At 46.3% G+C, this 10,261-nt stretch overlaps 1 pseudogene; it reads right to left on the bottom strand.

The window, feature by feature from the left end:
* Positions 1 to 8,222: 8,222 nt before the first annotated feature.
* On the bottom strand, positions 8,223 to 9,579 carry LOC100435657 (hsc70-interacting protein-like; annotated as a pseudogene).
* Between the last annotated feature and the right edge of the window lie 682 nt (positions 9,580 to 10,261).

Raw genomic sequence — 10,261 nt, 5'->3', positions numbered from 1 at the left:
GGATGGTCTCGATCTCCTGACCTTGTGATCCGTCTGCCTCAGCCTCCCAAAGTGTTGCGATTACAGGCGTGAGCCACGGCTCCCGGCTGTAAAACATTTATAAGAGACAGTGAAATGTTATCATCCTTATTCTCCTAAATTCCACCCTTCTCTCTTGCTGTGTTTTCTGCCTCCCAGGCTTTGCTCACAGTAGATTTAGTGCAGATAATTCCACTGTTCTAAGGCAGCATCGCTAGACAGAAAGGGCCTTTCTTAACAAAGCTGCATTTTCTCCCTTCTGCGTGTGTTGTTGGGTTTTTTTTGTAAATTGTGATAAAATACACAGAACATAAAATTTACCATCTGCATCATTTTCAAACGTACATTTTAGTGGCATTCCTTCAGCATTTTCATATTGTTGTGCAACCGTCACCATCTCCTAAACTCCTTTCATCTTGTAAAACTGAAACTCTGTCCCTGTTAAACAATAATTCCCCATCTCCCCTTCCCCGGCTTCCTTGGCAACCACCCTTCTCTTTTCTCTCTATGAATTTGACTACTCTAGGGACCTTGCATAAGTGGAATCAAACAGTATTTGTCTTTTTGTGGCTGGCTGATTTCACTTAGGATAATGCCAAGATTCAACACGGTTGTAGCACAGGTCAGAATGTCCTTGAGGTTTGTTTCTTTCATGTAAGATCTTACCCAAAGTGGCAGAAGAAGCTCATCAACTTCATCTCTTCAGCCTCCTAGCTCTCCTGTATTGGTAAACACCTGGTTTGAGGGGCAACAATTTAATTTGTTGCTGCATTGTTACATAACAAGAATCACCAGTGTGCAAGCCAAGGATAGATGGGTCTTCATCTTACCTTGACTCAGCCGATTCTATACTTTAGGGTCACTGCAATCCTCCATTATTTTATTTTTTTCTTATTTTTGGGGGGGACAGAGTCTCGCTCTGTCACCCAGGCTGGAGTGCAGTGGCGCAATCTCAGCTCACTGCAGCCTCCACCTCCCAGGTTCAAGCAAATTATCCTGCCTCAGCCACCCAAGTAGCTGAGATCACAGGCGCATGCCACCGCGCCTGGTTAATTTTTGTATTTTTAGCAGAGAGTGGGTTTTGCCATGTTGGCTAGGCTGGTCTCAAACTCCTGGCCTCAAGTGATCCACCCGCCTCAGCCTCCCAAAGTGCTGGGATTACAGGCATGAGTCACTGTACCTAGTCAATAATCCTCCATTCTTTATGCCAGTTTCTATATCAGGACTCTTCCCAGGGTAAGCAACAGAAAGCCTAACCCACGTTGGTTCTGGCAAAAAAAAAAAAAAAAAAATGGAATTCATTGTCTTATGTAACTGAAAGTCCAGTGTGAGAGGAAGGGTTCCGAGTACTGCCTGAACCAGGCACGTTGGCTGTGTCGTCAAGACAAGCACCAGGCCAGGCGCGGTGGCTCACACCTGTAATCCCAGCACTTTGGGAGGCCGAGGTGGGTGGATCGTGAGGTCAGGAGTTCGAGACCAGTCTGGTCAACATGGTGTAACCCCGTTGCTGCTAAAAATACAAAAATTAGCCAGGTGTGTTGGCAGGCGCCTGTAATTCCAGCTACTCGGGAAGCTGAGGCAGGAGAATTGCTTGACCTCAGGACGTAGAGGTTGGAGTGAGCAGAGATTGCGCCATTGCACTCCAGCCTGGGCAACAAGAGCAAAACTCTGTCAAAAATAAAATTAAAATTAAAAAATTAAAAAGAAATAAGGCGAGCACCGTCTCTCTCCATATGTTGGCTTTGTTCTTCACCATGCAAGCTTTACTCTTGGACTCCACACCATAAGAAATTAGCTTCCAGCACTCCAGGCCAGTATCTCGTCATGTGTGAAGCCAGCAGAAAAAAAGAGCTTCTCTTCCTTTAATACTTCAAAGTAAGTCCTGGTCATGATTGGCACTGCCCCAGCATGGGTTCTGTGTCCATCTCTGAACCAATCATGGTGGTAAGGCCTGGATCATCTGCCCAACCCTGGGTCACCTCCACCTAAATCAAAGAACTGAAAATGGGAAAGACATGATTCCCCCCCGAAAAATCAGGCTGCTATTATGAGAGGAAAGGGGAAAGCTTCCTGGGGAAGAAAAAGCCGCATATACGCTGGAATAGTATGCATCTGTTTAAAAAGAATAATGCTGATGTGTATATCCTGATTTGGAACAATCTCCAAGATACATTAAGTTAGAAGAAAGCAAGGTGCAGAAGACATGTGGGTGTGGATGAGTGTATGTGTTTGTATAGATTTTTGGAAGGATACGCAAGAAACAGTTAATGGTGTTTATCTCTATAGTGCAGACCTGGCAGTAGTAGGTCCGGAATGAAGGGTGGAATGAAGACTCTTTTTTCTGTTTTCTGTCTTTCTGATGTTTAACTGCGTACATGTGCATTTTCAGTGAATATCAACGAAGCAGGCCCAACTGTTTAGTTCCATTCAGAACATCTATATTAGAATTTTTATGCCTACAGAGAATGGAGAAGACCACTAGGTAGGTGTGTATAGGTGTAGGTGTGTGGAGTCTGTGAACTGGAAGAGATTTTGATAGCAAGGCCCAGGGGCCTAGAGCAGGAGCTGGGGCAAAGCAGAGGCCTCCATCACATTTTTTTGGTTGGAGGCAGAGGCTGGGGATACCTTCAGCTGAAAAGGGGAACTTGAGGCTCAGCTGTAAGAGCTCAAGACTGGGGATAGGGAGGGCTAGTCTCTGCGCAGGCCTGGATTTGGGGTCCAACGGGTCTTTGGAGGAGCTCAGAACAGCTGCAAGCCCACCCGGGCCCTTCCTTGGTACCCGGACCCCAAAGCTGCCCCGGAAGCGCTTATTTTGCTTTGGCCATTAACACCACTCACCATCGCTTACGCGAGGTGATTAATGTTTATATGTGAAGTGATTAATGTTTATGTCTAGCTATTGGGTTTTTTAAATAAAATTATTTTCTTTTTTGTTTTGTTTTGTTTTTTTTTTTTTTTTTTAAGACAGAATCTCGCTCTGTCGCCAGGCTGGAGTGCAGTGGTGCGATCTCGGCTCACTGCAACCTCCACCTCCCGGGTTCAGGCGATTCTCCTGCCTCAGCCTCCCGAGTAGCTGGGACTACAGGCACGCGCCACCACACCCAGCTAATTTTTGTATTTTTAGTAGAGACGGGGTTTCACCATGTTGACCAAGATGGTCTTTATCTCTTGACCTCGTGATCCGCCTGCCTCCGCCTCCCAAAGTGCTGGGATTACAGGCATGAGCCACCATTCCCCGCCTATTTTCTTTAAAAAATGAAATAGAGACAGTGTCTCACTATGTTGCCTAGGCTGGTCTCAAACTCCTGGGCTCAAGCAATCTGTCCATCTCAGCCGCCCAAAGTGTTGAGATTACAGGCATGAGCCACTGCACCAGGCCTATGTCTAGCTATCATGTAGCAGAAACATTCTGGAAATTGCTCAGAAATGTCAGATCAATTCCTGGGTATTGTTTCTGAGCTCAGGCCCAGGCATGGCGTCTGCTCCTGTGTGCTGATGTCATAAGGTGCTTCTTGGGTGGCAGGACCCTCTGAGCATAACCTTACAAAACAGGGACCCCTGGAGGCAAACCTGGACTCACCAGCCAGGAACTGCAAGCCATCTTCACTGACACCCCACTTCCCCAGACACATGAGAATCAAGCTGACAGGACTCAAAGGGTCCTTCTTCCTTCCACAAATTCATTCAACAATTAGCGTCAGCTATGCATGAAGCACTGTGCTAGGTACCGGGAACGCAGAGATGAATGACGTACTCAGCTCAGTCTCTCAGCTCAGTCGCCTGGTAGGCTCTTGTTCTCATTAGAAGTTCCTGAGGCAGAGACCCACGCCTCACTCATCACAAAGGTAGACTAGGAACCAGCTCTGCGAATCAGAGGGGAATATGTTTAGCATTTCCTGATGGAAAGAAAATCTACAGTCAAGAAAAAGCTGGGCCTGGCTAAAACATTGACTTTTGGAGGAGAATGATGCCTTAGGAACCATCCTGCCAAAAACCACTGCCTCATGCATTAGCCTTCTCCCTGGAGGGTAACAGGACCCACGAGTCACAGAAAACTCAACTCACACCAGCTAAGGAAGAAAAAACAAATCTGATCGGATTTTTTTGTTTCTATTATAAAACAACAAAAATAAGCATTTTTTTTCTTATTGTAAAACTAACACGTAGGCTGTTTTCATGTAAACAACATGTAAATGTTTAAAATAATTTTTCTTTAGAATTTGGTATACTATTTACATGCTTCTAAGTACTTTTTAAATGTATACAAAATAAGTACTTATGACCTTTTTTTTCACACAAATGGGATGACTTAATACACTCTGCAAACTTGCTTCTTGTGTCATTTCATATAGCTCCATCACATTCTTAACCTAGAATTCCAGAGCAGGCCAGGGACAGTGGCTCACACCTGTAATCCCAGCACTTTGGGAGGCCAAGGTGGGAGGATCGCTTGAGCCCAGGAGTTCGAGACCAGCCTGGGCAACATATTAAGACTCCTGTGTCTATTTTATTATTAAAAATAAATAAATAGAGGGGGGAGGCGGGAGGGGGGAGGGATAGCATTAGGATATATACCTAATGTAAATGACGAGTTAATGGGTGCAGCACACCAACATGGCACATGTATACACATGTAACAAACCTGCATGTTGTGCACATGTACCCTAGAACTTAAAGTATAATAAAAATAAATAAATAAAAAATAGAATTCTAGAGCATGGAGTTACCACAGTTATTTCATTATTCTATTTTGTTTTTGTTGTTGTTGTTTATTTGTTTCCTGAGACAGGATCTCACTCTATCACCCAGGTTGGAGTGCAGCAGAGCAATCATGGCTCACTGTAGCCTCGACCGACCTCCTGGCCTTAAGCCATCTTCCCGCCTTAGCTTTCTGAGTAGCTGGAACTATGGGTGCACATCACCATTAGCCCCAGTGCTGATTTTTAAAAATTATTTTTTGTGGAGATGGTGTCCCACTATGTTGCCCAGGCTGGTCTCAAACTCCTGGGCTCAAGCAATCCTCCTGCTTCAGACTCCCAAAGTGCTGGGATTACAGGTATGAGCCACTGTGCCCATCCTATTCTTCTATTGATGGATATTTAAATTCTTTTATTTATTTATTTAGTTAGTTAGTTAGAGAAAGGATCACCCTCTGTCACCCCGGCAGTCTGGAGTGCAGTGGTGTGATCACAGCTCACTGCAGCCTTGACCTCCCTGGCTCAAGCAACCCTCCTGCCTCAGCCTCCCGAGTAGCTGGGGCTATAGGCAAGTGCCATCATGCCCAGCTCATTTTTGTATTTTTTGTAGTGATGGGGGTCTCGCTATATTGCCGAGGTTGGTCTCAGACTCCTGCCTCAGGAGATCCTCCTGCCTCAGCCTCCCAAACTAAATTTTTACTACAACGCTGCAATGAACATCCTAGCACATACACTTCTGTGCCCTTGTGGAAGTATTTCTGTGGAAGAAATTTCCAGAAGTGGAATTACTGGGTCAGAAGCTGTCTGAAATGGTAGAATTTGATTTTGAGGTAAAGAATACCCTATGAGTGAACACTCTGCAGACCAGAGGGGCAGAAAATGATACACATGATTAATTATTCATGGTGAACTGTGAAGTGTGCTGTGGGGAGATGCTGTTGGCTGGCCTGCTCAGAAATGTTCCAGTCACTGCTTTCCTGCTAGGACAGGAAATCTGCAGAGAAGGATCCCAGCTCAGCATGTCCCTGATCCCATTGCTAGACCTCAGGAAGGCGTTTTTTGGTGGGGGGTTGTTCTTGTTGTTTTTGTTTTCAAGACAGAGTCTTGCTCTGTTGCCCAGGCTGAAATGCAGTGGTACCATCTCAGCTCACTGCAGCCTCTGCCTCCCGCGTTCAAACAATTCTCCTGCCTCAGCCTCCCGAGTAGGTGGGATTACGGGGGTGTGCCACCACGCCTGGCTAATTTTTGTATTTTTAGTAGAGACACGGTTTCACCATGTTGGCCAGGCTGGTCTCAAACTCCTGACCTCAAGTGATCTGCCTGCCTCAGCCTCCCAAAGTGCTGGGATTACAGGTGTGAACCACTGTGCCCGGCCTCGGGAAGGGTTTTGATGGCGGCCTCAGGAGTAGTCAAGAAGTGAACACACCACACACTGTGAGCACACAGCTGATGGAGAAGCCCTCGGACTTGCAGTAGGTGCTGCTCTGTAGAAAGAACAGCGCCCCCAGGTGTCATGCAGATGCCAGCAACTGTCCTCACGCAACCTGCGGCTGGCCTTTGCCTTTAGAGGAGAAAGCAGGGTTCAATTTCTCTTCTTCTGAAACTCGCCAGCAAATGTTTGCTGTCTAAACTTCTTCTTAACTAATGTTAATACAATATGACACAGTAAGACTCCAGGTGAGTCTTAGTGAGTGAGTGTTCTCATTTTGGGAGTGACCAAAGGCCCACCGAATGGAATGGTGTAGAAGGACACTCCCAGAGCTAGCAGGTGGGCCTCCCAGCTAGTCAGGGTCCACATCTCACTGCCGTTTCACTGTTGCACCCACATTACTGAACTCTCCGTGCTGCTCCAAAACTGATAGGAACTGGCACGATGGCTTAAAAAATCGTCGAGCAATTGGAAAGTTTGTTGGAAATGGAAATAGAAAGGTTACCTACTGTGCAGTAGGAGATCAGGCAAAGGAACAACTCTAGACTGCAACTTTTATTTTTATTTTTATTTTTATTTTTGAGACGGAGTCCCAGTCTGTGGCCCAGGCTGGAGTGCAGTGGTGCAATCTCGGCTCACTGCATCCTCTAACTCCCGGGTTCAAATGATTCTCCTGCCTCAGCCTCCTGAGTAGCTGGGATTACAGGCACCTGCCACCATGCCCAGCTAATTTTTGTATTTTTAGTAGTGACCGGGTTTCACCATGTTGGCCAGGCTGGTCTCGAACTCCTCACCTCAGGTGATCCGCACACCTTGGCCCCTCAAAGTGTTGGGATGACAGGTTCCAGCCATCACGCCTGGCCTGGACTGCGATTTTTTAAAGGAGCCAAATAAACATTCTCATATTTCAAGTTTCCTCAACTTCCACACTCTCCATATTTTGGACTAGAAACTTCCTCGTTTTAGGGGCTGTCCTGTGCATAGTAGGATGTTTGGCAGCATCCCTGGTGTCTACCCACCAGCTGCCAGTAGCAACCCCTGGCTTCCAGTTGTGACAACCAAAAATGTTTCCAGAACCACTTCCATATTTGAACATTTGGTTTAGGAAGGTCTTGAGAAATAGCTCTCTGGAAGACCAAGCAGCAGCTGTGTGTCCTGCCCACAGCTGTAGGAACCACTTTGGACTTTTGGTAACTATTTTTTTATGTGGAAATAATATGAAACATTTATTAGATATACTGGACAAAAACAGAACTAAGTAATCCAACTCTACCGCAGCATTACAAAAAAATCATCCCTTCACCACAGTGTAAGATTTAAGGGCAACCGCTGAAGGATGCATGTTTTCCTTTTTTTTTTTTTTTTTTTTTTCTTTGAGACAGAGTTTCACTCTTGTTGCCCAGGCTGGAGTGCAATGGCGTGATCTCAGCTCACCACAACCTCCGCCTCCCGGGTTCAAGCGATTCTCCTGCCTCAGCTTCCCAAGTAGCTGGGATTACAGGCATGCACCACCACACCTGGCTAATTTTGGATTTTTAGTAGAGACGGGGTTTCTCCATGTTAGTCAGTCTGGTCTCGAACTCCCGACCTCAGGTAATCACCTGCCTTGGCCTCCCAAAGTGCTAGGATTACAGGTATGAGCCACTGTGGCCAGCCGGATGCATGTTATATAAAACACAGCAAGATTGCTGCGGCCCTGCCAAGTACTTCCAGTCCCTACCCAGGTCCTACTGAAATACTGGTGTTCCCAATTAGTTTTATTGAAATAATTTTTTTTTTTTTGAAACAGAGTCTAGTTCTGCCTAATGCAATGATGTGATCTCGGCTCACTGCAACCTCCGCTTCCCGAGTTCAAGTGATTATCCTGCCTCAGCCTCCCAAGTAACTGGGATTACAGGCATGTGCCACCATGCCCGGTTAATTTTTGTATTTTTAGTAGAGACTGGGTTTCACCATGTAGGTCAGGCTGGTCTCGAGCTCCTGACCTTGTGATCCACCCGCCTCAGCCTCCCAAAGTGCTGGGATTACAGGCGTGAGCCACCGTACCTGGAGTAAGGGCTTTCTTTATCAGAAGGGCATTACGCTTGACCTCTAAATTTGGCTGACAATCTACTGATAAGATTCATAATCTTTGCGTTGCTCTGGTATTTTGACATATTTGCTGGGTCCTGAGCCACATCCTGGAAGGCCACCATAACTTCTGGATCCTGCATGGCTGCAAGAACCTCTGGATCACTAAGAATTTCACTGAGTCCAGGGATTCTGGCCATTCCAGCCATGCCCCCTCCCATTCCAGACATTCTTCCGGGAAAATTACCAGGCACTCCCCCAGGAAAGCCACTTGGAAAAGAGCCATACTGAGCTCCTGACTGTCATCTGGCTTCTTCCTCCCTCTGGGCTCTCTCATGCTCTTCTTGAGCCTTCTTAACTCTTTCTATTCTTTCTTTGATCTCTTGCTCTTCACGTTTTCGCTCATAGTTTCTCCGATGTTCTGCAATTTTCTGTGCCCCAGGTTGAACTTCTTTCAGCATTGCACTAGCATCTTCATCATAATCCAATTTAAGGGCAAGTCTGTGTGCTTTCCCTCGCCACTTATAAGGCTGAGCTGAATCAGGAATTATTTCTTTTCTTTTCTTTTTCTCTTTTTGGGATGGAGTCTTGCTCTGTCACCCAGGCTGGAGTGCAGTGGCACGATCTCAGCTCACTGCAAACTCCGCCTCCCGGGTCCAAGCAATTCTCTGCCTCAGCCTCCTGAGTAGCTGGGATTACAGGCGCCCACCACCACACTCAGCTAATTTTTGTATTTTTAGTAGAGACAGAGTTTCACCATCTTGGCCAGGCTTGTCTTGAACTCCTGACCTCGTGATCCACCTGCCTCACCCTCCCAGTGCTGGGATTACAGGCGTGAGCCACCGTGCCTGGCACAGTCTTGGATGGCAGCATTTGGCTTCTATAATTTGACGAAGACACTAGCCCTCTTGGCATACAAAATGGCCAAGTGAGGATTCAGCTTGATGGCATCTGTGAATAAGTCAATGGCTTTCTGCAGTTTACCATCATTTAGGGCTCAATAGCAGCCACTTTCTTATCATTTGCCTGATCCATCATCTCCTCTGTTATCTCTGCATTCCCATCTCCCATTTCTTAAGGGGCATCAGTGCCTGGTTCAATCACACCTTCTTTATCAATTTCTAGATCACTGTCCTCACTTGACGGTTCGTCTGCCTTTAAGTCTTCCTCCACCTTCTTACTATCAGGTTTTTCTTCCTTGGTATTTTCTTCTGATTTAGCTTTCTGAGTAGCAGGTGGTACTTTACCCCCCATGCTCTCCACCCTCTCCCTCAGGAAATGCATTTCCTCGGCGTGTGGAACACTCGGATCCTGCTTACACATTTTCACAAAGGCCCGAAGCTCGTTCACTTTGCGGGGGTCCATGGTCAGGAGGCGGTGGGCAAGGCTGAGGGGCTGCGGCCGGGTTCCAGGCCCAGGCGCTGGCTCGGTGTGACCGTGCAGAAGGCGACTTTTAGTAATTATTATTAGGTGTTTTCCCTCGTCCAGACCTGAGGCCTGAATTCAGCCCCCATGGGACAGAGTTAGGCACCATCGACCTCATGGAGATATTTCGGGGCTGACATTAAACGATACACGTGAACATGTACTGCGAATGAAGGTAAGAGATAAAGACTAGAGAAAGCTATCTCCAGATTGCTTTTCAAATATGCCCAGACCTTGATTCACATTTTAGGGGATAAAAGCGGGGTTCTTTTTTTCTTTTCCTCACATTCTATGATCCAATTAAATAGGTATCCAAAGTTGTATGAATAATCATTGTTTCCTGTAGTTTTAAAACTGTATTTTCATTTTGGTTCTTTTATTTATTTATTTATTTATTGGAGACAAGGTCTCGCTCTGTCATCCAGGCTAGAGTGCAGCAGTATGATCTTGGCTCACTGCAACCTCTGCCTCCTGGGTTCAAGTGATTCTCCTGCCTCAGCCTCTCGAGTAGCTGGGATTACAAGCACAGGCCACTAGGTCCAAATAATTTTTGTATTTTTAGTAGAGATGGGGTTTCACCATGTTGACCAGGCTGGTTTCGAACTCCTGGCCTCAAGCGATC

The sequence above is a fragment of the Pongo abelii genome, chromosome 6 (genome assembly GCF_028885655.2).
Source record: "Pongo abelii isolate AG06213 chromosome 6, NHGRI_mPonAbe1-v2.0_pri, whole genome shotgun sequence".
In the NCBI taxonomy this organism is placed as follows: Eukaryota; Metazoa; Chordata; class Mammalia; order Primates; family Hominidae; genus Pongo; species Pongo abelii.
The sequence above is the reverse complement of the archived record's forward strand: the minus strand, read 5'-3'. Positions and strand labels throughout refer to the sequence as shown.